Consider the following 23,946-nt stretch of genomic DNA (forward strand, 5'->3'; position numbering starts at 1 on the left):
GAAGCAGGCTTCTTTTTCATTTTTTCCTCCTGTCTGCGTGATACCGCATTAAATAGTAGTAATCAGCTATCAAGGGTAAAGGCTTCCAGGCGTGTCGTCTGCTACTGTTTTCAACTACGAAACTGTCAACTGCTCAAACCAAATTTACCTGAAGAAATGAATAACCTACGACCATCTAACTTCACAAATGAACTTTATTATTTGAAAATAATTTATGCATTCACAAATACTTGATAGTTATCAAACTCCTGCTCCCTCTTCTTTCTTTTTTTTTTTTTGCGTTGCGCAACTGTTGCTCTCCTTGTTCAGTTCAAGCGCTGCGTTAGCTGTGCGTTGTTTTTTCTTGCGGCCTGTCAGTTACATCGTATTTCGCTTAGAAATCCTTTATTACCGCCGGCTTGACCTCTTAAACTACCCTGTTATATCATTATGAAATGCATCGCAAGCCTCAAGCCTTCGCAGTGTTCACCATTTGCAGCGCGCACACAGGATATGACCTGCAACTTGCTTTCAATGCTCGCTCGCCAACGGCATCAACGGTCTCCGGACAATAATGGAGTCATTCAGGTAAGGTTCGCTTCTATTTTTTTTCCGCAACTGCAAGTTTAAAACGCGCAAAAGCGTGTAGACTTCTGTTCATTAGCACATATTTTGAAGCCTCAGTTTTACCAAGCGCTATTTTCTTGTACTGGGAGCAGTGGCATTGTCGCCTGTTCGAACATGGGGGGCGCGTAGGCGCTATTTGTTTTGGCAGTGCTGTAACCGCTAATTTTCTTCCGTAGACACAGAAGTATGTGTTCTTGTGCATACATACTTTAATAACTTCCATTTTTTATCATCACAAATATGCATCGGCAGTCACGTTTACGTCCGGTTGAGTGAGGCATTACAATTTTGTTCCTTGCACTTCCAGGTGTACACTGTTTTTGAAAATGTTCTCCTGGAAGACAGCTGCTTGCTCAGGGTGGATGCTTGCTTGGTTGCTAAAGGCGTCCCGTGAACAGCATTAAGCTCGTAAGTGTGTTCTTCCGTCACATGATTCTCAAAAGGCACTACCATGATTAATGGTGATAAATGCTTTATTTGCCTACCTATGCTGTACAAGTGGAGGAACCGCGGCCTTAGGCTAAGCACATGCCCACAAAGTGCGGTCAGCTGTTGCCATGGTCTCCTAGGCTGTTCTGTCTGAGGACGTCATTGCATATTAGGGCACTTCAGATGGGCAAGCAGCTTGAGTATGCGAATGTGTTTGCTTGCACTTTATGTTCTGAAGATTAGTGTCGTGTGTAGCAGCCAATCAAGGAACTAATCGTGAGTTAATCCGAAGAAAATGAATTGTTCATTTTTCACTTCCTGGCATACTTTTTTTCTTCTGTAGAAAAGTCACTTATAAACAGTATGCATACTTTTTTTATAGCTGCAGCATGGACATGCTGTTATAAAGCCACTTTGAAACCTCAAAGAAGTAAAGTTGCTATTTAGGTCATGCTCATAAGAAAGAGAAGCTGCTAAGAATGGCTCACGAATTAATTGTCGAGTCATAAAGAATATTCTTTGTTGCTGTGCAAAATAATGCAAAATGTCCTACATCTAAAAAAAAATCTGGAAACATTTCAGTGACCTGCTGCGTGCTTGCTGAAACACACACACACAAAAAAAAGAAAATGAGGGTGGGGACCAATGTTGAGTGCACACAGGAAGTTGAGTAGCGGAGGAAGTCATCACCGAGCTCTATGACAGCAGACTTGGCATGGCAAGGAGTCATAGAGCACTGGCACGACAGTGTTGCATCGGCTTCAGCTCTTTCCACGCACTTTTGATGGCCTTCCATAACTCATCAGAATTTGCAGTGTGCAGGACCCTTTTTTGCAAAATGGCTTTTAATGCCTGAAATGTTTTCAGTGACTTTCATATCAGCGACCTTAGGAAGCCAAGCTAGTGTAATGGGCTACAAAGCTTTTCAAGGTGCACTTTCACAGTGTGCGCCGTGAGGATAGGGAAAGAATCCTGCGGCAGAAAATGCCCATTCTTGTAAGCCATGATTGACAGCTCTTAACCACACGGCCAGAGTAAAGAGCACATAAATGACGAACACAGGTGCTGAACTTCAATTTTATTCTGTAACCACTAATATTCTGCTTATATACCCATAAAGGCACAGACAAGTGGCGATTTTTGACAGGCAACAAAAACTAATGTGACAAATAAAAACCCAAAAAAGTACCGAAAGGGCAAACCCGAACGAGGAGAGAACGAGATAGGCAAGTTATCTTTTAAGCCGCCAACACATGGAAAGTGGACTAATAAGTACAAAAAAAATACAAATGTGGAAGGAGAGCAGAAAATGGGTAGCAGAGGTAAAGGTAACAATTAGCACAGCAAAATGCACGAGATGAAGTGCACTAAAACTGAAAAAAAAAAGCGTCATGAACAGCGACAATGAAGCCAACAATTGACATTGCCAAATGCAGAACACAAGCAGTACTAAATAGCTAAACCAAAGCAAATTAAGGAAATGCTCATGAGCAACAAGGGTGAAGTCAACAATTAACATAGCGAAAGGATGAAGATGAGGTGCATAAAACCAAACAAGAAAGATAAAATGTCAAGAAATGAATTCAACAAATGTAACAAAGCTAAAACCAGGCTAGATTACAGAATTCCATAAAGAAAGGCAATCTCTTTTTCCAAAAGTGAAATGGGGGGGGTGCTAACACAATCATCCTTGAGCCTCAAAATCTTGGCAGCTTCGACTATTTCATGTGTCAGCTTTACCAATGTGTTTTTAACACTGTTTTTTTTTTTTTTTTTTTTTCAAGGATTGGGTGGCATGGCTTCTTTGAGTCGGTTCTTGCAGTGGACGGGCAGATTCCTGGGGGATTACCTGAGAAGTCATTTTAATGCTCCATTAGCCTTTCATTGATGCATCAAAAAGGCTTGTTTGTCCATGTATACCTTACGGCAAGTGAAAGGCTTAGAGTGAGCGCCTTCTGTACACTGCTCCTAAGGGTTTTCTGTGCTTCTTGGTGCGGCATCTTTTCTTTTTCATTAACGATCCACGAAAGCTGCAATAGTTGCTCAGGGGCAGAAAAGAACGTCAACTCCTGCTTTCTTTTCACTCATCGTAAGGTTGTGGGAAATTTGGTGCATGCAACGAATCACTGCAACCTTTTTGCGTGGCCTGTGCACTTCAGCCAGTGGTTGTGTTTTTGCACTTGGTGTTTTTCAGCACTTTTTCTGCGACAGTGGAGAGGACTTGTAATGGGTACCGTGATTGCGTGAGCCTGCATACCTTTTTCAAGAAGCTTTCTTGCAATTTGTGCTCGCATGACTTGTTCAAGGCGTTGACAAGGGCAGACTGGATGATATTTCTTTTGACCAGCTTTGGAACGAGCGGAGCTGCATGTTAGGAAGGGATTGTTTCCCCTTGGTCCAATCCGCCTTTTGCGCGAGTTTTCTGCACATGCGCGAAGCCCCAGCGGCGACTGATGAAAACACACTGAGAGGCGTCGACGGCGCTTCTCGTCGCCGCACTCATAGCCAACGCACGGGGGCTGGAGGCGCGGTACGTTCACAGCCTCGGTAAAACGATGCCAACCACCTGTGCCGCTTACGTCTGCCACTCTCGAGGCGTGCCGGGATGCAAGACGCGTTTTGTTAGGTTTCCTTCGGCAAGCCGCGACCTGCAACGGCGTGAAGCTTGGATTAGGGCAACCAAGCGTCAAGACGTGAATGGGCGACCTTGGCAGCCGACTGCGTGCTCTCGACTGTGCGAAAAACACTTCGTTACAGGTATGTATGCATCTAAAGGAAATGTGCATGATGAAAAGTATCTACCGGAGTTTGCACCAAGCCTGTAACCCACCAGTGATAGCCGCAATGAGCATTTGTTCGGCGCGTCTGATGGCGATGTATTTTGTCGTTTGTTGCGAAGGGGCCGGGTAGCGCAGATATCAAAGGTGGTTGTGTGCGCTAGACCGTAATATTTAGCATGTTTTATTGCGACTGCCGCCTGACTAAAAAGAAGAAAAAAAAAAAGGTGTTGTGATGCACCGCCGTCAGCGAGCCGAGTGGTTGAGCTGGTCATGAGGCTCGCGAACGGCAGTGCATTAAAACGCCGTATTTTTTTTTTCTTGTTAGTGAGGTGGCAGTCACGATAAAACATGCTAAATATTACGGCCTAGCGCACACAGCCGCCTGTGATATCTAAGCTACCTAGCCCTTTCGCACATAAAGATAAGAAGGGACAAAATACATCGCCTTCAGGCCCCGGTGCAACTGAAGCAATCACGCACCGAAGAAATCCTCATTGCAGCTATCACTGGTGCGCTACAGCCTGGGTGAAAACCAGTAGGTACTTTTCATCATGCCTATTTCGCTTAGATGCATACATACCTGTAGTATCTGTGTTTTTGCCGCTCGGAGCATATGACGCACTTGCACGACGCACAGTATTTTTTTTTTTTTAATTAAAGGCTCGCCTTCATGCACGCCAAAGCATCCGGACCTTGTTCCTTTAATGTACGCAATCAGATGCACTTGGTTAGGGAGCTTGATAATCGTCGTCTTCGTCGAACCGTTCGCAACGGCAAGGAAACCGCCCGGCACAATAAATGAGTCTCCTGGAGGGTTCATGCTTGTTCACTTGCAGAGTGGATCGCTCTGGACGTAAAACAGGGTTGGTTCCTGACCGAGATGCGCATCCGATATGTAGGAGATTCACATATGTGTCACCAAGTTGTTGATTCCGCAGAAATCGCGGCGGAGGCAGAAATGAACGTTGGAGATCCTTTCACAACAGAATGACCATTCTCTGCGCACCGGGAACCTTTTCACCACTGCGACCACATCCGTTCCGACTCCTGAGGCCAGAAACCGGCTACAGCTCTGAATCATCCATTGCCAGAAAAATGCAGCGCGTTTCCTGCAGGTGTGCATTTCGGCCGGGACAATGCCCTTTTCACGGGGTGTGTATATGTGACTCTCTGCCGATCTTCGTGGATGAAATCCTATAGCTGCACGGTTGTAGATGACGCGAGGAGGAAGCGACGCCCATTGCACCATGCCGGCGCCGCGGTGACCGCATTGTGCTCGGTAACTCAAGACACCCCGCGCATATGCGCCGCTCAAAGTCACAGGAGACGATTCCACCTAGCTCTGCAGCATCAACAAACCCCTGGCTGCTTTGCCCTTTGAGATCCCTCTCTCTCTCTGCCCCCACGCTCTCCTGTCTGCCGAAAACCTGCACGCGTCGAACACGGCCCGCGCTACACGCTCTTACAATACGAAGATAGTATATGCGTACGTGCGTTATGAGTGGATTGTGAAAACGCTCTACCTTCCCCCATACTGCGTGAACATGATATGCTGCAATCACTGTCACTACTTTCCGCTCCGAGGCCAAAAAAGGGGGGAAGCTTTCGCTTTCTACCAGCGTTGGCATGGCCATTTCGTATGGTGCGCTCTCGCGTCGTCTGCTACACTGCCGCTCAATGTGTTTCCCGCCCGCTCCCGCATGATGGTGCCACATCCTCGCGCAAAAGGCGGATTGCCCGGCACACATAACTGGGTGTGAAGAAGATTCTTAGTTCCAGGATGTGCATGGAATCATTGTCCGGCATTTCGTGCATAAATTTAAGGGGAGCCAGGGCACTCTTAAGGACACTAAAAATTTCAGGTACTTCATGAAAAAAAAAGGCTTCCTTGTCACAGTCGAAAAGAACCAAGAAATCATCCACAAAGCAGAAAATATTTTGAACTTGTTAGTGTTTGAAATGGTTCCTGAGACTTTTGTCATGCATAGCTAAGAACAGGTCACTGATAACGGGGCAATACATGATCCAATGCAGATCCTGTGACTTTGGATAAAGTGTAAACCATTCCCTTCAACAAATGTTGATTTTAGGTACACAGAAAGCATAACCAAGAAACCATCTACAGAGACACCACACTCATTCTGGAAGGATACTGCTCCAGGTTTGTCGATAGCTTCACGAACGCATTTCATGAGGTCCCCCATCTTGAGGTATAGAATAAAATAATTTTAGCATCTGTAGAAAAACACGGTAGGCTTTCTTTCTATTCCAGTTCAAAGACCTAATGATTTCATCTGCATTCTTTACCAGAAAGGTATCATCGATAGAAAGCAATTTCTGGTTGCCTTGCAAATACATAGAGACGTCTTTCTGCCAGGTATCCTCCGAAACAATAACGCACAGAGGGCACGAGAGGTATATCTGGCAGAAAGACGTCACTATGTATTTGCATGGCAACCTGAAATTACTTTTTATCGATGATCCCTTTCTGGTAAAGAATGCAGATGTAGTCATTAGGTTTTTGAACGGGAAAAGAAACAAAGCCTATCATGCCTTTTCTACAAACGCAAAAGGCTTGTTTTATTCTATACCTCAAGATGGACCTCATGAAATGCGTTCGCAAAGCTATTGACCAACATGGAACCATATCCTCCCAGAGTGAGTGTGGTGTCTCTGTAGATGGTCTCTTAGAATTGTTTTCTGTGTATCTAAAATAAACATTTGCAGAAAGGAATGATTCACACCTTATCCAAAAGCACGGGATCTGCATCATATCATGTATTGCTTACTCCCTTGCTCAGTGATCTGTTCTTAGTTATGCATGACAGTAGTCTCAGGAATCACTTTGAAAACTCACGAATTCAAAAAATTTTCTACTTTGGGGACGACTTCTTAGTTAATTTAGACCGTGACGTAGAAACCTTTTTTCATGAAGTACCTGAAGTTTTGAGTGTCTTTAAGAGTATCCTGGCTCCCCTTGAATTAAAGCAAGAAATGCCAAACAATGATTCCATGTGCTTCTTGGAACTAAGCATCTTCACACCCAGTCACGTGAGCTGGGCATTTGAACCAAGGGGCAACTAGCCCTTCCTATAATATGACTCCGCTCGTTCAAAGCTGGTTAGAAGAAATATCATCCAGTCCGCCCTTGTCAATGCCCTGAACAAGTCATGCGAGCACAAGTTACAAGAAAGCTTCTTGAAAAAGATATGCAGGCTCACGCAATCAGGGTACCCGTTACAAGTCCTTTCCACTGTCTCAGAAAAAGTGCTGAAGCACATAGGCAACACGATAATGTTCCAGGGATTCCTTACATGCACCAAATTTCCCACAACTTTACGACGAGTGAAAAGAAAGCAGGAGTTGACGTTGTTTTCTGCCCTCGAGCAACTACTGCAGCTTTGATGAATCGTTAATGAAGAAGAAAAGCAAAAAAAATTAAATAAAAAAGAGGCCGCACTAAGAAGCACAGAAAACCTTAGCAGCACGTGCGGAAGGCGCTCACTCTAAGCCTTTCACTTGCCGTAAGCTATACATGGACCAAACTGGCCGATGAAGGCTAATGGAGCATTCAAATGACTTATCAGGTATATCCCCCAGGAATCTGCCCGTCCACTGCAGGAACCGACTTAAAGAAGCCATGCCACCCAATCTTCGAAAAAAAACTGTGTTAAAAACTCATCGTTATAAGCTGACACATGAAATAGTTAAAGCTGCCAAGATTTTCAGGCTCAAGGATGATTGTGTTAGTATCCCCTCCATTTCACTCTTGGAAAAAAAGATTGCCTTTCTTTATGGACTTCTCTAATCTAGCCTGGTTTTAGCTTTATAACATTTGTTGAATTCATTTCTTGACATTTTATCTTTATTGTTTCGTTTTATGCACCTCATCTTCATCCTTTCGCAATGTAATTGTAGACTTCACCCTTGTTGCTCATGAGCATTTCCTTAATTTGCTTTGTTTTAGCTATTTAGTGCTCATCTTCTGCATTTAGCGGTCAATTGTTGGCTTCATCTTTCTTGTCATGCACTTTTTCTTTCAGCTTTAGTGTACTTCATCTCGTGCGTTTTGCTGTGTAATTGTTAGCTTACGTCTGTTACCCATTTTCTGTTACCATTGCATTTTTTTTTCTGTTATTAGTCCGTTGGTCCACGTGTTGGCGGCTTAAAAAATGATTTGCCTATTTTGTTCTCCCCTTGTTCGGGTTTGCTCTTACGGTACTTCTTTTTGTTTTTATTTGTCACAAGTGTCGAAAATCACCAGTAGTCGGTGCCTTTATGGGTATATAAGCAGAGTATCAGTGGTTCCAGAATAAGGTTAAAGTTCAGAGCCTGTGTTCGTCTTTTATGTGTTTACTCTGTCCGTGTGGTTAATTAAGCACTGTCAACCATGAATCAACACCATTAGCCCGACAACTTTTTCTATCCTTGCAAGGTCCTTTTAGCAGGTGAGAAAGGAGCTGGTGGCAATGATTACAAAATAAGCTTGGGAGCTCAGCTGACCATCAATGCAGGGAAGAGGTGAGAGGCTGTCTTTGTGGTAACCTCCCCCCCCCCCCCCCCCCCTTCACATGTTTAAGGATTTTTGAGTGCTTGGCCTGAGGCCATTGACATAAAGGGGATCATACCTTAAAATAGCAGTATTTAATGAAAGTTACAGCCTTGGCAGCAAAACAAACATGGTATATAAGAAAGCAAGCCTTAGGTCAAAAGACAAAAGTATAATCATTTACTTTTTAGCAACTAGGCAGCACTCTTTTTGTTTCTAGGCCCACCCAGTACAGGCCCACCCAGTAATGCCTTAAAGTTAGGGCTTTTGTGTAGCCATCCTATCTGAATCCTGCTTTGTCACGCCTTTGCCTAATAAATTTATCTGACACATTAAGGCCCTTATCTCACCCCCTGTTACGAACAGGCTGTCACTAACTGAGGCAACAATTTGTAAATTCTTTTTGGTTGCTTTTTGGTGAGATAGTGGGAAGCATCTTTGATTTGGTCTTCATCCCGGTAAGTATGTATGATTATGCCCTCTGAAGCCTCAGCCACTCCAGTTGCTTTTCTGTAGTGCGCTGTCCAGTGATGTCCCTCTAATTCAGAATCTTTTCGCTTGAGGTATCGCGGCAGCCTTATAGGTCCGTAGCCATGCTGAAGCTCTAAGCAATGCATGTTGATAACTGTCCATTTTACAGATTGAAAAAGCGTTCACATCAGAAAGTGAGAAATGAACGATCCATAAATGGGTGTGTTTGGCCAGTGTTTAAATTGCATTTCTTCAATTGTTTGCTGTATAGGACAGTCTTCAGAACATAAAATATGAGCAAGGCCGTTTGTCTGCTCATGCTGCCTGTTCATCTGAAGTGTGCTAATGTGGAGTAACATCCTTAAAGAACAGTATAGCAGATGTGGGCATGCTATTCAACCCATGTACAACCTCTTGACCAATCACTTTGTGGCTAAGTGCAGTTACTACAGGCCTACTATTACCTTCCATGCTATATGTGTGTTAATTGTTGCACTCCTTATTTAATCTTAAGAGAATGATCTGTGTAGGTAATTGCATAAAATGGATCACTACCTTATTTTGACAACTGATTTATTGCTATTGCTGCCATGCAGCATGTGACACTGATTGAGTGTATTGTTCTCAAGCACTTCCTTCAGCCAATGCTTGGTTTAATAATTTTGTTGTCATTGTCTTGTGTTAAGTAATGGCAATAATTAGTGAACTGGTTGATCTTGTGCCCTTCCAGCAGGTGTGCTTCTGCTTGGCAGCACATGAGAATCAGTGATTCTTGTTTATAAGTCACTGTATCTGTTCTGTTCCCAAACATGTAATTGTACTCAAGGGGACTCAATCACAGTTCTTCAATGCTGTTTTTTTTGTAATACACTAGTTGACTTTGCTTTATATTTGATGATATGTATTCTTTCCTTGACTATCATTGTGTATATCAGTGGGCCTCTTAGATTATCCACTGTCCGCAGGTCGCCTGAGTACAGCCCAGCCATTTGTTTACTAGGGTTGCTCTGGCGTTAGTCTTTCTCCAGGTGGACAGTTCCGGGCTACCTGCTGGCTGCTAGACTTGCCAGGATGATTTTATGTTGGCTACTCGCATCCAACTAGCAAACAACGGAGAGGTGATGGGGAGGTGAGGAATGTCTGCGGCTGTTTTTATTGACTAGGACCGCAGAGCTTCGGGTGAAATTATCTTTTGTTTTAAGGGTGTCTTTAATAATGTGCAGGCAGGTGCTCATTTCAGCTGATCTGCAGTGCTCATTTATTACATCTTTAACTGTCGCCGCATACATATTTTGTATGTGTGTGACATTGTCTCCCATCACATAATTTACAAGATCAGATGTTCGTTCCATATTGAGCTTAATGAGTTCGGATTTGCAAATTATATTTGATCTGTCAAGTTCTAGCATCAACTTATTTTACAGCATTGTTCGAGAACCTTCTCGAGCATGAGAGCAGACCTCAATTCCCTGTGCACTCAGGCATGCGCATTCATGCAAGTATATCGTCAGCATGCGATACACGGTCCGAGTGTTCGGTATTTACTTTTGTAGCGCAGTGGAAAGGACATACTTTGGTAATTGCTCAGAAATATTTTAAGATGTAACGCATGCATGCACTATCACGTTTCACTTGATTCATTAAGGTGGTCACGACAGCTAACAACTGAGCATAAACTAGTAATTGCATTTCACTCCTCACACGTTAAATTATAAATCCTCGAAATTTGAGCTCATTCGGTGCAGCAGATAGTTTTAAAAATAATTTTTATTATTATTGAAATTGGCTTTCTGGTCTGGCAACCATTGGCCGCTGACGTCATGAGATATCATTCCCATGTCGTCTGCTATTCGCGATGTAGTCTATGTAGGCTGCACTTTTGCATTCATGCTTGGATGGTGGTCACAGATTTTTTTTTTTCAGCAAAAATATTTTATTCGCATATTCTCTTTTCCTTGAAAAGCCTTTACTATAATATGCAACTTTAGTGATCCTCGGACTTGTTTTGGGCTTCGTCTAGAGATTGCCGAGGAGGCTGAAATGGACGGGCTCATGCTTATAATTCAGCATACAATCAGAAGCATCTTATTCTTACACTATGAGATTTAGCTTGTTTTAGCAACAAGCACTCACGCATATAAAAAGGTACTTGTCCGTTTCTACCCGCCGTGTACCCGCGCCACGAAAGTGGGGAGGGGTTAGCATTATGTTCCTGATTGCTGAGGTATTGCCGTTGCTCTTTCGGTCCAAAAACTAAGAGTAAGCAAGCATTACCTTGAGGCGAGAGCATACCTTGCAACATTAAAGGAGCAGACAAAACTTTTAAACAAAGCAGTACCTCTTGACGACCTTCCATTGATCAGTTCCGTCGGTGTCGCGGGGCCGAAAACCTCACACTACGGTGATAGGTGCTGGTCGTGCTGGCGTCGTCGCCAGTGTAATGCGAAAAATCATGCGTCGATAAGCTAAAGCTGATAAGCTGACTGACCGTGATTTATGCTGAAGGAAACATGCCTTATTCTATATTGCTTTTGTGCAGTAGCATCTTCATCAAGCGCTTTCGTCTGAGGGTCGGTCACTGAGTCAATCAACTCCCTCCCCCCTCCCTGCAAAGAAAAAAAAAAGTGTCCTTTGATATTGCAGCCTGCATTTCAGACGACGCTCCACCGTGCATAGTCTCCTGTCCACAGTGATAAGAATGTTTTTAATATGAAAGCGCCTCTACTTTAATAAAACTTTAGCAGCACACCTCTGATTTGAATTCATTATGCAATTGGGGCTGGTACAAAAGCAGCCAATGGTGTGTGCTGTGCCTTCACTGTGGGGAACAACTGCTAGCATGACCAGCGTGGCAGTACGGCCTTGCATGTTGTTTTTCATGCATGATGGCTCACACGGGGAAGATTGGGAAAAAATAAGGCGATAGATAGTGCATGCATTTGGCATTTCTCAAATATTTCTGAGTGCTTCCGAAAACACATTCTTTTTTCACTGTGCAGAAAAATGAAATGAAGACGTGAAAAATTAATGCACTCATGATACTGATGTACTGTCTTTGCCAGAAGTAACCAGGCTGCGTGTTCCGCTTCTCAGTCGGTTAGCAGAGAATTCATAAAACTTCTGATGCTGTAAATTGGTGCAACATAAATGAGAGCTCCTGTCTTCACTTGCCAAAAAGTTATGATCCTCAGGGGATCCATGTTAGCTTCAGAATACAAGCAAGAAGCAAAACATGCAGCCTGGTTACTTTTGGCGAAGACGGTACATGCACTTATTAATGTGCCTTCTCGAGTATGTACTGGGAGCTGCAACCCACGGCAATGCTCGAGAAGGTCCTCAAACAGCAAGTCAAGTAAAATAAGCTGAGTACGGACTTGAGAGATGAAACGTATTTTGCAAATAAATCGATTTAATGAGCATAGTATGATGCAAACATCTGCACTTGTAAATGGTGAGAAGAGATATGTTGCCCCACATACACAAAATAAGTAAGCAATGGCAATGGAAAGACACACAAGATGTCCACCACGACTGGCAGAAATAAGCACTATCCTTGAGATTGTACGAAATGTCTTGTTCACTAAAGTACCGCACATGCTCACCACTTCCATATAACCTCTGTTGTCTGCTAGCCGCCCAAGCGCAACCCACACTAAATCATCCTTGTGAGAGTGTGGCATTCAGTGGCATATCATCAGAAAAAAAATGACCCCCCCCCCCATACACACAGAAAAATGAATGTAAGAGCTGGCTCCACGCTCGGGCGCCCCTTAGGCTAATAACTTAAGCCCAGTGACAAGGTGGCACGTATGCGGAAACTAACGATAAAAAAGAGTAAGCGTGACAAATGTCTCTTAAATGTAATTTATGTTCATTATTTTACCTGTGTTTGCTGTGTTTTTGGTCATTTATTTTTAATGTGACAGTATTGAAGGCCCCGTTTCCCCAAAATCTTGCATTGTTGGTGGCAACGTCGTGAGCAAAAAAGTCGAGCAGGGTTCTAGCATTTGGTAATAAGCAGGTGACATTTTTGTGAGTCAGGCATTGATTTTTGTTGTTAGTTTGTGTGGCATCATGAGGCCGCATGAGATGCCGAATTGCCTGGAGCTCCTTACGAATGAAGGGTGAGATGGGCCCTTCCGAGTCGCACTTTTGTGCAATGTTGCTAAAGCAGGTATATATATATCTATGTCAGGTTGTCTTTCAGATAATGTGGTAGCTTATCACTGTATGCTAATGAATGTTTGAGATAAATGGATCAGTGACGAAGCGAATAGCAGTATGCAGGTACGAAAAGGTGGGTCACCTTGTAGAAATGCAGACTGAAGACAGTCAAACTACCACATTATACCCTTAAAGGCAGACTTTAAGTATCCCTCCAGGTCTTAATTTTAATTTATTTATCCGAGGGCTGTTTTTAGCACCTGTTTTCCTTCCGGATTTGGTTTTCATTTATAATTGTGTGAATTTAAGGTAGTCTCATTTCTCGCAAGGGTGGAAGAACGGGCTAGTTGCTGGTTCATATTGGGAAAGGAAAAACTGATTGCACACTTGACAAAGTGCTGTTGTCATTTTTTGTTCATGTCTTAAAAATGCGCTGTTATTTTTTCTCAAGCTCTCTGTTCTTACTGAGCTTTTTCATTTCACCTCAGATGCATGACCTACAGTAATGAAGAAGGACATGCCTCTTTGTTTATGCCTTATCACTTAATGTTGTAGTATTATATTTTTTTTCTTATGTCTATAGCCCTGTGTTTTAGATAAAAAGAACGACCGAGGTTGCCCTGCTTTGTTATATTGAACAACAATGCACCATAAAGTCATCCCGCTGTCAAAACATGCATGAACATCGGAGCATATCCTACCTTCCGTTATCACTCTCAAAGAAAGTGTCTAGTATGCAGAAACACTAAGGCGGTAGGCATTGCTAGTGAAGTTAACTGCCGCCTGACCACATGCCCACAGGCTACGAGGTCAGCCACTCAGTGTGTATGTGTGTAAGGACTGATGTGTTAGCAGAATTAGGGTAGCAGCAGCTTCTCTACACTGCCAGGAAATGAACCACTGACAGGGTTTTAATTAGTTTGAATACTTGTCACGCAGTATGCTGTGTTGGTCCAACTGGTCACATTGCAATGCATCACCTTCTTAGTTGGATCTCTGCCTTCTCCACTACTGCAGAGTGTAGGTAGCAGTGTGTTATTAGTTTGTGCAGACGTAATTGAGCGGAAAGGTTGCTTTGTGGTCCAAGCAACAGCGATCCGATATCACCTTTCTTAAAGGTTGTTGGGCTGGTGGAGTGCATTACACAAATATTACATGTATAATGTATGTTCTGCATGCACATGTGCTTGGTAGCATTGCCGCAGTATCTTTGACTATTCAGGATCGATGACAAGAATGCCAGCCTACCTACCACCAGCTGTTGTGAACACCTCGATTACTATATTATTGCGTTGCTATAGTGGCTTATCCACAACCAATGACTCGGTCAAAAGAACATAAGCACTCCAGAGAGCTTAGACGTTAGCTTGACAGGGTCAGGGTGCTTACTGAATTTGGTATGGCAAGCATCATGCAAAAAAGGAAGTGGTAGCAGTCCTAAAACTTTTACACTCTGCTAGATATAACTTCTGTGTGGATCTTGCATGAAAGTAGCAATTATCAGTCAATTTTGCAAATATATTCGGTGGAATCAGCTGTGCAATACAGTATGATGCTATATCTGGCTAATTGCACATACATTTAGGTTTTTTTTTTATTCTGCAAGCTCGCCATAAGGCATATTATAAAAACCCATCTAAATTGTTTTCCATAAGTAACCGAAGAAGGCTCTTGCTCTTATAGTTGTCGGTGAGCCATTTGGAGAAGTCCGCTTGCCTTGTTGCAGTTAGTCCTACTTCCTGCTGAATCTGTCCTTGATGGTCCCTGCACAAGTGCACAGCAGGTGGCGAACATCCACTTCTGCAGCTGGTGTGCAACACTTCGGGCATGTGGCGGGTCCGATGTCTTCTTGAGATTCCCATCAGCATGTTACAGATAGGGTAAGGGCCGCGCCAGCTCTTATTCTTGTTTCTTGCTATTGTTGTCTGCAGTACTAAAACCTGGCTCCTCATCTCCCTGGTATATGAAGTAATCAATTACAGGCTCTGCATCTCAAATACCCATATATTTGAACCTTTGAACAACAACAGCATCTGGGGACATCACATGCAAAGATTTGAAAATACGCAAACAGACAGGCTAAAGTGACACTCCAAGCTAACCTCATGGTGTCATTACGTGGTTGACTGCTGCCATGCGCAAAGTACAGATGTGTCTGAATTGTTCTTTATATGCCACAGAGCTAGACGATGATAATGATGGCAGCAGGCAGGGGCAGTACCTCGGGGTGTATGCAGGGCCACTGTACTATGCAGATTCCATTTCCTTCCAAATAACAGGTTCCAAATTTACAAGGAGTGGCTCATACATAAATGTAGCCCTTAGTCGAGTGTAAAAGGCACTCTATATTTCCTTGGTATGGATGATCAGGTCGTTTAGGCTTTTTGAGAAAATGTATTGCATAAAAGGGTTGCCCTTTCTCAGTATTATTTACACTTGGCAAAGTGCTAGACTGCATTATGCAAAGATAATCTGCAGTCTACCTCTCCCTTCTTGCCACCCTGCTGAAAGATATCTGTTGTATGTCTGTAGCAATGCATCCGTCTGTTGTTTCAGGCTACTAGGAAAAGTGACACTATGCACAGGCAACCGTAATAAGCATACTTATTGCGTCCCCACTAGCAACGTAAAGCAATTTGCCTTTACAGTGGTCTTGTTTATGCTCTTTCAGCTAATTGCTTGCCTTTTCATGATGCTATTTCCTTACACCTTCAGTTAAGATCACTGCAAAATTGCCATATATGTGCCCTGGGGGTGAAACCGCAGCCATCTGCTGGGAAATAAATCACATGACTGCAATAATTTTGTAAGAACTGAATCTGCAGTTTTTACCACACATTAACGGTGCATTAGAAAGACACCAGTATCAGTTCTGAATGAAAAATGTAACCCTTACTAAATTTTATGGACATAAACACGTGAAAAAGTGCTGGCCTTTACACATTGTTTAAACTGACCACTGAAAGTCAGCAACAGAGCTATCTATAGATACATACACCTTCACATTGTCTTTTTGTTTACTGTTAAATACAAATAAAGTCAGATATCCAAGCATTCAGGCGCCTGATGCAGTCATTGGTTGTGGGTGTGCTGCTTTAGGAATGCAATAATAAAGCAGTTGAGGTGTTCACGACAGCTGGTGGTTAGGTGGGTCGGTGTTTTTGTCATCAACCCTCAACAGTTAAAGGCTAACCAAGCAGATGTGCATGCAGAACATCAATTGTACGCATAGTTTTTGTTTAAAGCATTCTAGCTGCACATCGAGCTTTAAATAAACTGATACCCAGTCGCCGTTGCTCTACTTTTGAAGCAACCTTTCTGCACAAGTAGATCTGCACATACCAACAAGCCTGGTAGGAAGTGGCTCTTTAGCATAACACCATCGGCTGCTGTCTAGTTTCAATTGATGAGTGTGCACTGCTCTACCTACAAAGGAGAGGTGCAGATTATTTGCTCTGTGTGCTATCTGCACGCTCCAGTAATTGAGAAGGTGCAGATCCAGTTGGGCAGGTGACACATTCTCATGTGACCAGTTCGGCTAACAAAGCATACTTCGTGGCTCGTATTCAAACTTCTCAATGCCCTGTCAGTGGTTGATCACTGCCAGTGTAGAATAGCATTAGTGAAGCTGCTGCTACCCTGACCCTGCTCACACTTCAGAAGTTTTGCCTAGCCGGCACACTGACGGACCAACTGATCGACCTTGTAGCCTGTAAGCATGTGCTCTGGCAGTGGTTAACTTTACTAGTGCTTCCGATTTATAGTTTCTTGCACTGTTTTTTACATGCTCGACACTTTCTTTGAGGATGATAATGGGAGTTAGGATATACTCTGATCTTCATGCATGTTTTGACAGTAGGGTGACTTTATGGTGCATTGTTGTTCGTTATAACAAAGCAGGGTGACCTCAGTAGTTCTTTTTGTCTCAAACTCAAGGCTATAAACACATATTTTGACAGTAGCTCCACCCTCGTTCACAATAAGCATTTGTGATAGCTGAGGCCAATATAGGTGGGCTCTACTTCAGAGCTAGAAAAAAGTAGTGAAACCAGTACCAACAAGTTCCATAAGTACTCACTGGTACCAAGCTGTCGAGGATTTTCTCTTTAGTCTGACATATCGAATACACACACATGTGGCAGCTGTTAAATTAGGTTAAAAAAAATAAAAACAACAGTAGGCGATAATGCGTAAACAAATTCATCTTCTTCATTGCTTAGGTAATGCATCTGGGGTGGAATGAAAAAACTCAGTAAGAATAGAGAGCTTGGGAAAAAAATAAACCGCACTCCTAAGACATTGAAAAAGAAAGAGATGACAACACAGCGCTTTGTCCTTGTCTCAAGAGAGTGCTGTTTTTTTTTCCCAGAGATGAACTACCAGCTAGCTCATTTTTTCACCCTTGCAGGAACAGAGACCACCTTAAATCGACGCGGTGCTACAAATGGAAACCAAGTCCGGAAGGAAAGCAGGTGTTAAAAATCTCGGAAAAATAAATTAAACCTAACTTTAAAACCTGCAGGGATACCTAAAGTCTGCCTTTAAGGGTATGCTGCTAGTTGCTTCGTCACTGATCCATTTATTTCAAACATTTATTAACATACAGTGATAAGCTACCACATTATCTGAAAGACAACCTGACATATATATACTTGCTTTAACAATTTTATAAAAGTGCGACTCGGAGGGGCTTGATTGCCATCTCACTCTTCAATCACAAGGAGCTCCTAGCAATTCGGCATCTCATGCGGCCTCATGATGCCACACAAACTAACACCAAAACTCAATGCCTGACCCACAAAAATGTCACCTGCTTATTACCAAATGCTAGAACCCTGCTTATGACTATTTGCTCACGACATTGTCAACAATAATGCAAGATTTTGGGGAGAATGGGGCCTTCAATACTGTCACATTAAAAATAAATGACCAAAAGCACAGCAAAAACAGGTAAAGTAATGAATATAAATTACGTTTGAGACATTTGTCACACTTACTCTTCTTTTTTATTTTAGTTTCTGCATACGTGCTGCCTTTTGAGTGCACTTAAGGTATCTCATTAGCCTACGGGGCGCCCGAGCGTGGAGCCAGCTCTTGCATTTTTCTGTGTGTAGGGGGGAGGGGAGCTACTTTTGGTTGCTCCAGAATGCGTTCATTTTTTCTCGACGATATGCTGCTGGATGCCAGACTTTCACAAGGATGATTTAGTGCGGGCTGCGCTTGGGTAGCTAGCAGACAACAGAGGTGATATGGAAGTGGTGAGCATGTGCGGTACTTCATTGAACACGACATATCGTACAATCTCAAGGATAGTGCTTATTTCTGCCACTCGTGATGGACATCATGTGTGTCTTTCCATTGCCATTGTTTACTTATTTTGTGTGTGTGGGGCAACATATCTCTTCTCACCATTTAAAAGTGCAGATGTTTGCGTCATACTATGCGCATTAAGCCGATTGATTTGTAAAATGCATTTCATCTCAAGTCCATACTCGGTTTACTTTACATGGCTTGCTATTTGAGGGCTTTCTCGGGCATTAGCGCGGATTGCAGCTCCCTGTGCTTAGTCAGGAAGGCACATTAATTCGTACATGTACAGGGTCCTTCAAAATATGTGCGAACACGGCGAAGCGTGCCCGCGCTCCGTGAGCGTCAGCGCATCCGGCGCGGTCGCGCATCGAAACAATGTGGCGCATGCGCACGCTATGTGCGCATGCGAACGCTTCGAATATGTGCGAATATGCGAATATGTGCGAACGCTTCGCCGTGTTCGCACATATTTTGAAGGACCCTGTACATCAGTATCATGAGTGCACTCATTTTTCACATCTTCATTTCATTTTTCTGCAAAGTGGAAAAAGGACGCGTTTTGGAAAACACTCAAATATTTGAGAAATGACCAATGCATGCACTATCTATCACTTTATTCGTTCCCAATCTTCCGCGTCATGCATCATGCATGGACACCAACATGCAAGGACTGTCACGTTGGTCATGCTAGCGGTTTCTCCACAGTGACGGCACAGCACACACCATTGGCTGCTTTTGTACCAGCCCCAATTGCATAAAGAATTCAAACCTGCGGTGTGCAGCTTAATTTTTATTTATGGTAGAGGCGCTTGCATATTAAAAACATTCTTATCAACGTTATGCATGGATGACGGCATGCAACAGACACACTGTCGTGTCAGCTCTACCACATAGTGTCCTCTTTTCCCCTGATAGATTCCTAAGACTGCACTGCATTCCCATCCAGCAATGGAGCCAAAGTTCGAGCGTCACCGATGCTGGCATCGACAAATCCCATTGATGCTCTCTCTCTCATGCTCCCTGTTTCCGCACTCCTTTATGTTGAGTTTTGAGAAACTAAAATCAGCTTTAAACCTGTGCCCTTTTAGCCATTTAAAGCTGTGTCTAGCTGGGTCAAAGCTATTGCATGACCTTTCATTTTTTTTTTATCATATGTTTTTGGACTCCTAAAATCGTGACTCCCATTTGAGAAACATTGCTTTTTGATGGCTGAAGTGAAACATGATAGTGCATGCATGTGGTACATCTCAAATATATCTGAGCTATTACCAGAGCATGTCCTCATTTCCACTGCATTGAAAAATAAAATACCATGCACCCAGATTGTGTTTCACACACTGGCGATATGCTTGCATGAATGCGCATGCCTGAGCATGTACTGAGGGCTATGATCTGATGTCACACTCGAGAAGGTCATTAAATGATACCATAAAATAAGCTGAGGCTATGCACTTGACAGATGAAAGATATATAGAGAATCCGAGTTCAGTGAGTTCATTATGAAATAGAAATCTGCAATTGTCAGTTGCCTGGTGGGAAAGAGTGCCGCATGCATATTATACGTATATAAGCAGCGACAGCTGACAAAGAAAAAGATACCATAGGTGGGCACCATGGATCAGCTAAGAGCACCTATGATGCCCTCGGATAAAAGAAATGTCGCATGATACTCCTGTCCTTCTAGTCAGTTTAAAAATAGTGCATAAATTTCTCACTTCTATATCCCCTCTCCATTGTCTGCTAGTTGGAGGGCTGCAGCGAGCATAAAATAATCCTGCCATGTCTGGCTGCCAGTAGGTACAAACAAGACAAATATGAATAAAAATTGAAAACGTTGCTTATGCTTTCTCTAGTTTCGCTGGCTGCTAGCTTCCCTATGTAATTTGTCATTTGATAGATTTCATTACTACAAAAGCAGCGTCACTTCAAAATTTACATTGTCATGGTCTTGCTTGAGTGGCAGTATTAACTTAAAATTGTATAGACACCATAATAATGCCACAGCATTCATGGCTTTATTCTGGATATAGTCTGATATAGGCATTTTGAGCAAAAATCATGGGCATATCTCTAGCAGGTGGTGGTTGGCTGGTGACATGGCTGGACACTGCTCAGTGGTTGTGCATGTCACGAGTCTACATGACACGGCTAAAGGCCCGTTCACACTTGCGACTAGCAGCGGTCGCGTGACCGTTTTGGTCGAAAAGCGACAGTCGCAAATGGTCGCATCGGTCGAAAAGCGACTGCCGCCGGTCGAAAAGCGACTGCCGCGGGCCGATCGGGCACTGCTCGAATTTTCAGTCGCGCGACTACTAGTCGCAAACCATTTCACCAATCAGCGAGGTCCCGGAGTACTTGATCGAGCACCTTCTCAATGCAATTAAAGAATACCCCTACCTTTTCAACAAACGGCACCCGGAATTCAAAGGCAGGGAGATAGGATATGGCCTGGGAGGAGATTGGAAAGATATTTGGACTATCTGGTAAATACCATGAACTTTTAAGAAATGGATTTTTCACGCAGGTGCAACATTTTATATTGACACCACGGTGATTGACATTGTCTATTCGTCGTCGGCGTTTTCCTGGAAACACGAGAGCGCGGCATGCGTACCGGCTCGCCTGAAAAAGCTGAAGTGTCTGGCAGGCGGCAGCTACCGACGTTCACTGTCATCGCCCAGCAGCTCTCCTACTCCCAACTCGTTCGGAACGAGAACAGAACGAGAAGGCGACTGTCGCAAGTGTGAACATCGGTAGTGGCGAGCTCCTCTCCTCTGGTCGCGCGACTGGTAGTCGCAAGTGTGAATAGACCTTAAGTTGGCAGATAGGAATTCTGGCTTTAACCAAGCCATTAAATGTGCCCGAGTGACCTAGGGGTAGCATGTCTTTGTCTGGATCCAAGGTTCTTTGGATGCAGTCAACCAGGCATCCCCAGGTGACTCAGGTAGGTTCAGATCTCTTGGTTAAAGCAGGTCTCTATATCTTTATGTGGTCTAACATAATGTGATGGCTTACAACTGCGTTAATGAGTATGCACAACATAATAGAATAAATTGTGGGGTTACTCAATTACCCTGTAGTGAAGTGTCTGTACATGAATGAGAATCCACACGGAAGCCCCAATGTGCTCCATCATACACTTAAGGTAGAGTTTAAAGGACCCCCGATTTTTTTGCGTGTTGTCTTTGTAACAGTGTGCATGACTATACATGGATTAACACATAGTATTTGTTTATGGCTGCTAAATAATACAATCTCTCCCATCATCTGTTTCAATTTCAATGCCATAGCAATGGCTGTGTCAGAAATCAGTATAGGTCATGGAAGGCATGAAAAACAAGAAACTGCAATATCTGCTTCATGATTTTATTCACTATATCGCTGAAGCTAGCGTGGTTCAGGAGCAGTCATCACACCGAACGTGCCTTTATGACCTTCTTGATATTTGACACAAAAGCCTTCTTCTCCTGGATTCTAAATATAACTAAACTCAAGGATTCATTCAAGTTAATACGAAAGCGTTACTTCGCTATGTTCACAGATTTCTGTCCGTAGACCGCACCCGCAAAATCGTGTCCGCAGCAGTTGCAATTAAGAAACGTGAGAGGTTAATGAGTGGTGTCAATCGATAGAGGCTGACATAATGTTGCTGCCGAAAAATAGGCCAGTAAGCTAGTTAGGTAATTAATTACAGGCAAAAAATGTAAAAGTTCTCTGCAGCAGTTGTGAGTAATTGAGAAGTGGTAGAGGTTAATGAGTCCAATTGATAGAGGGTGACGTAGTGTTGTGTGCGAAATAATAATTAGGCCAAGAAGGTAATTAGGTAATTAATTAGAGGCAAAACATGCAAAATCATGTTCGTAGCAGTTGTGAGTGATTGAGAAATCGTAGAGGTTAATGAGTGGTGTTAATTGATAGAGGGTGATGTAATGTGTGCAAAGAATTAGGCCATTAAGGTAATTAGGTAATTAATAAGAGGCAAAAAATGAAACAGTAAAGGCAAAAATGGTCTCATTAGCTAATGGCTTGGTGCCACATTTGAATGTATCAAATACTAAAATAATTAAACCAGTGAATTAAGGTGACTTCAAGTATGTGACATTACACAACCTGAAGTCGAGCTAAAAAAGGGCATATGAAGGGATTAGCATGCAATTTCAAAGTACCAAAGACTAAAGTAGTTAAGGCAGTCAATTAGAGTGGCGTCAAAGGTGTGACGTCACGCAACTGGAAATAGAGCTGAAAAAGGGCATAGGAAGGGATTGTGCAATTTGAAAGTACCAAAGACTAAAATGAATAAACAAGAAGTGGATAATGTGAGCTAGAGGCTGTGACGTCGCACTACCAACCGGAAGTCTAGCTGAAGAAGGGCATAGGAAGGGATTGGTGCACAATTTGAAAGTGCCAAAGAAAATGGGTAAACAATAAGTGAATTAAGCAAACAGAAGCAACCAACAGCAGATTCCGTGCTTTTCCATTACTCCAATTCAGATTCTGCAGCGCTGTTTTTAGTTGTAGATGGATGCCACTCTGCAGAAGCGGCCTCAGTAAACTCCAGAGGGAGTGGAGGTTCGCCAGTACAGCTGCATGTGTTCTACATCCAAAGCCAATTCTTGAGCAACAAACGGTCCAGTGCCGGCCAGGCTTGTGTTTAGCCTCTGAGGGACTAGCATAGTGGTATTCCCACTTGAGGTATAGCAAATTGGCAGTCAGAATAAACGAAGTATGTGGATTTCTAGATCACTAGCTTTGTTTAATGATTTAGAATGAAAAGTCTACACTTGGTCATGATGTGCCACTGCTAGGGCATACCTAGGTGGCGACCCCAGGCGTTCACACCATGTTTTGTTTTGTTGCATTAGCTGTAGGTTAAAATGAAAACTTGAGATTAGGAGTATGTTTAGTTGCTTATAATGGTTTGCTTTAACCTCCCTTGCATTGTTTTTATTCTATATGCAGCCACCTGGAAAATGCAAGGATATCTTGAGCGGCTTCACTCGGCTCGGCAAGCTGCGATGTGGTCGAGCGGCAGGATCACTTGGTTAAAACTTTGCTCACAGGATCACTTGGCTTGTAGCAGTGTTCTGGGCATCTAATGGCAATTAGACTGTGGTGTCGAAAACACTGATGGGCCTAGACCTCACAGAGCACATCCCAAATGTATTGCTGGCATGCACAGCAATTGTGAGAAAATAAAAGCTGTCATCAGCGTGCTTTTGCATCCCTATTTATTGAAGCACCGATTTCACATCACAGACTGTTGTGTGTATGGTGCAAGAAGTGTGGAAAAAATTTTTACATTCACCATTGAACAGTGTGTAGTGGAAATACTATGCACCGTTTTGCAGAGGAAGGTATGGCCAAAGTGAGTCCTACAAAACATATGGCTGGAACTGGTTTAAAAAATGGTAGGATATGTAAAACAGGCCATGAAATTCCATCAGGAGGAGTAAAATAAAACTCTCCTTGAAGGAGTACAGGCACTCCTATCAGTGGAGTCCTTGAACTCCTCCTGGAAGAGTTGTAGGACGCTACTACAGTGTGTAGTTTTACTCCTTTCGGAGGAGTACCTTTACTCTATTCACAGGAGTAGCGCAGTACTCCATCAGTGGAGTCCGATTACTCTATGGCTAGAGA

General features: G+C 43.2%; 1 long non-coding RNA gene across 7 annotated transcripts; it reads left to right on the plus strand.

Moving 5' to 3' along the window:
- Positions 1 to 294: 294 nt before the first annotated feature.
- On the plus strand, positions 295 to 23,522 carry LOC146199408 (uncharacterized). Of its 7 annotated transcripts, none has more exons than XR_014705071.1 (6): positions 295 to 567; positions 914 to 1,014; positions 9,853 to 9,964; positions 14,726 to 14,879; positions 20,834 to 21,062; positions 23,269 to 23,522. It is a non-coding gene; the product is annotated as an uncharacterized LOC146199408 (long non-coding RNA). The 7 variants fall into 7 exon arrangements; XR_014705074.1 differs by having other exon boundaries at positions 14,773 to 14,879; XR_014705075.1 differs by having other exon boundaries at positions 14,783 to 14,879.
- Positions 23,523 to 23,946: the final 424 nt, after the last annotated feature.

The sequence above is a fragment of the Amblyomma maculatum genome, chromosome 2 (assembly GCF_055883805.1).
Source record: "Amblyomma maculatum isolate TAMU_Amacu chromosome 2, ASM5588380v1, whole genome shotgun sequence".
NCBI classification, from domain to species: Eukaryota; Metazoa; Arthropoda; class Arachnida; order Ixodida; family Ixodidae; genus Amblyomma; species Amblyomma maculatum.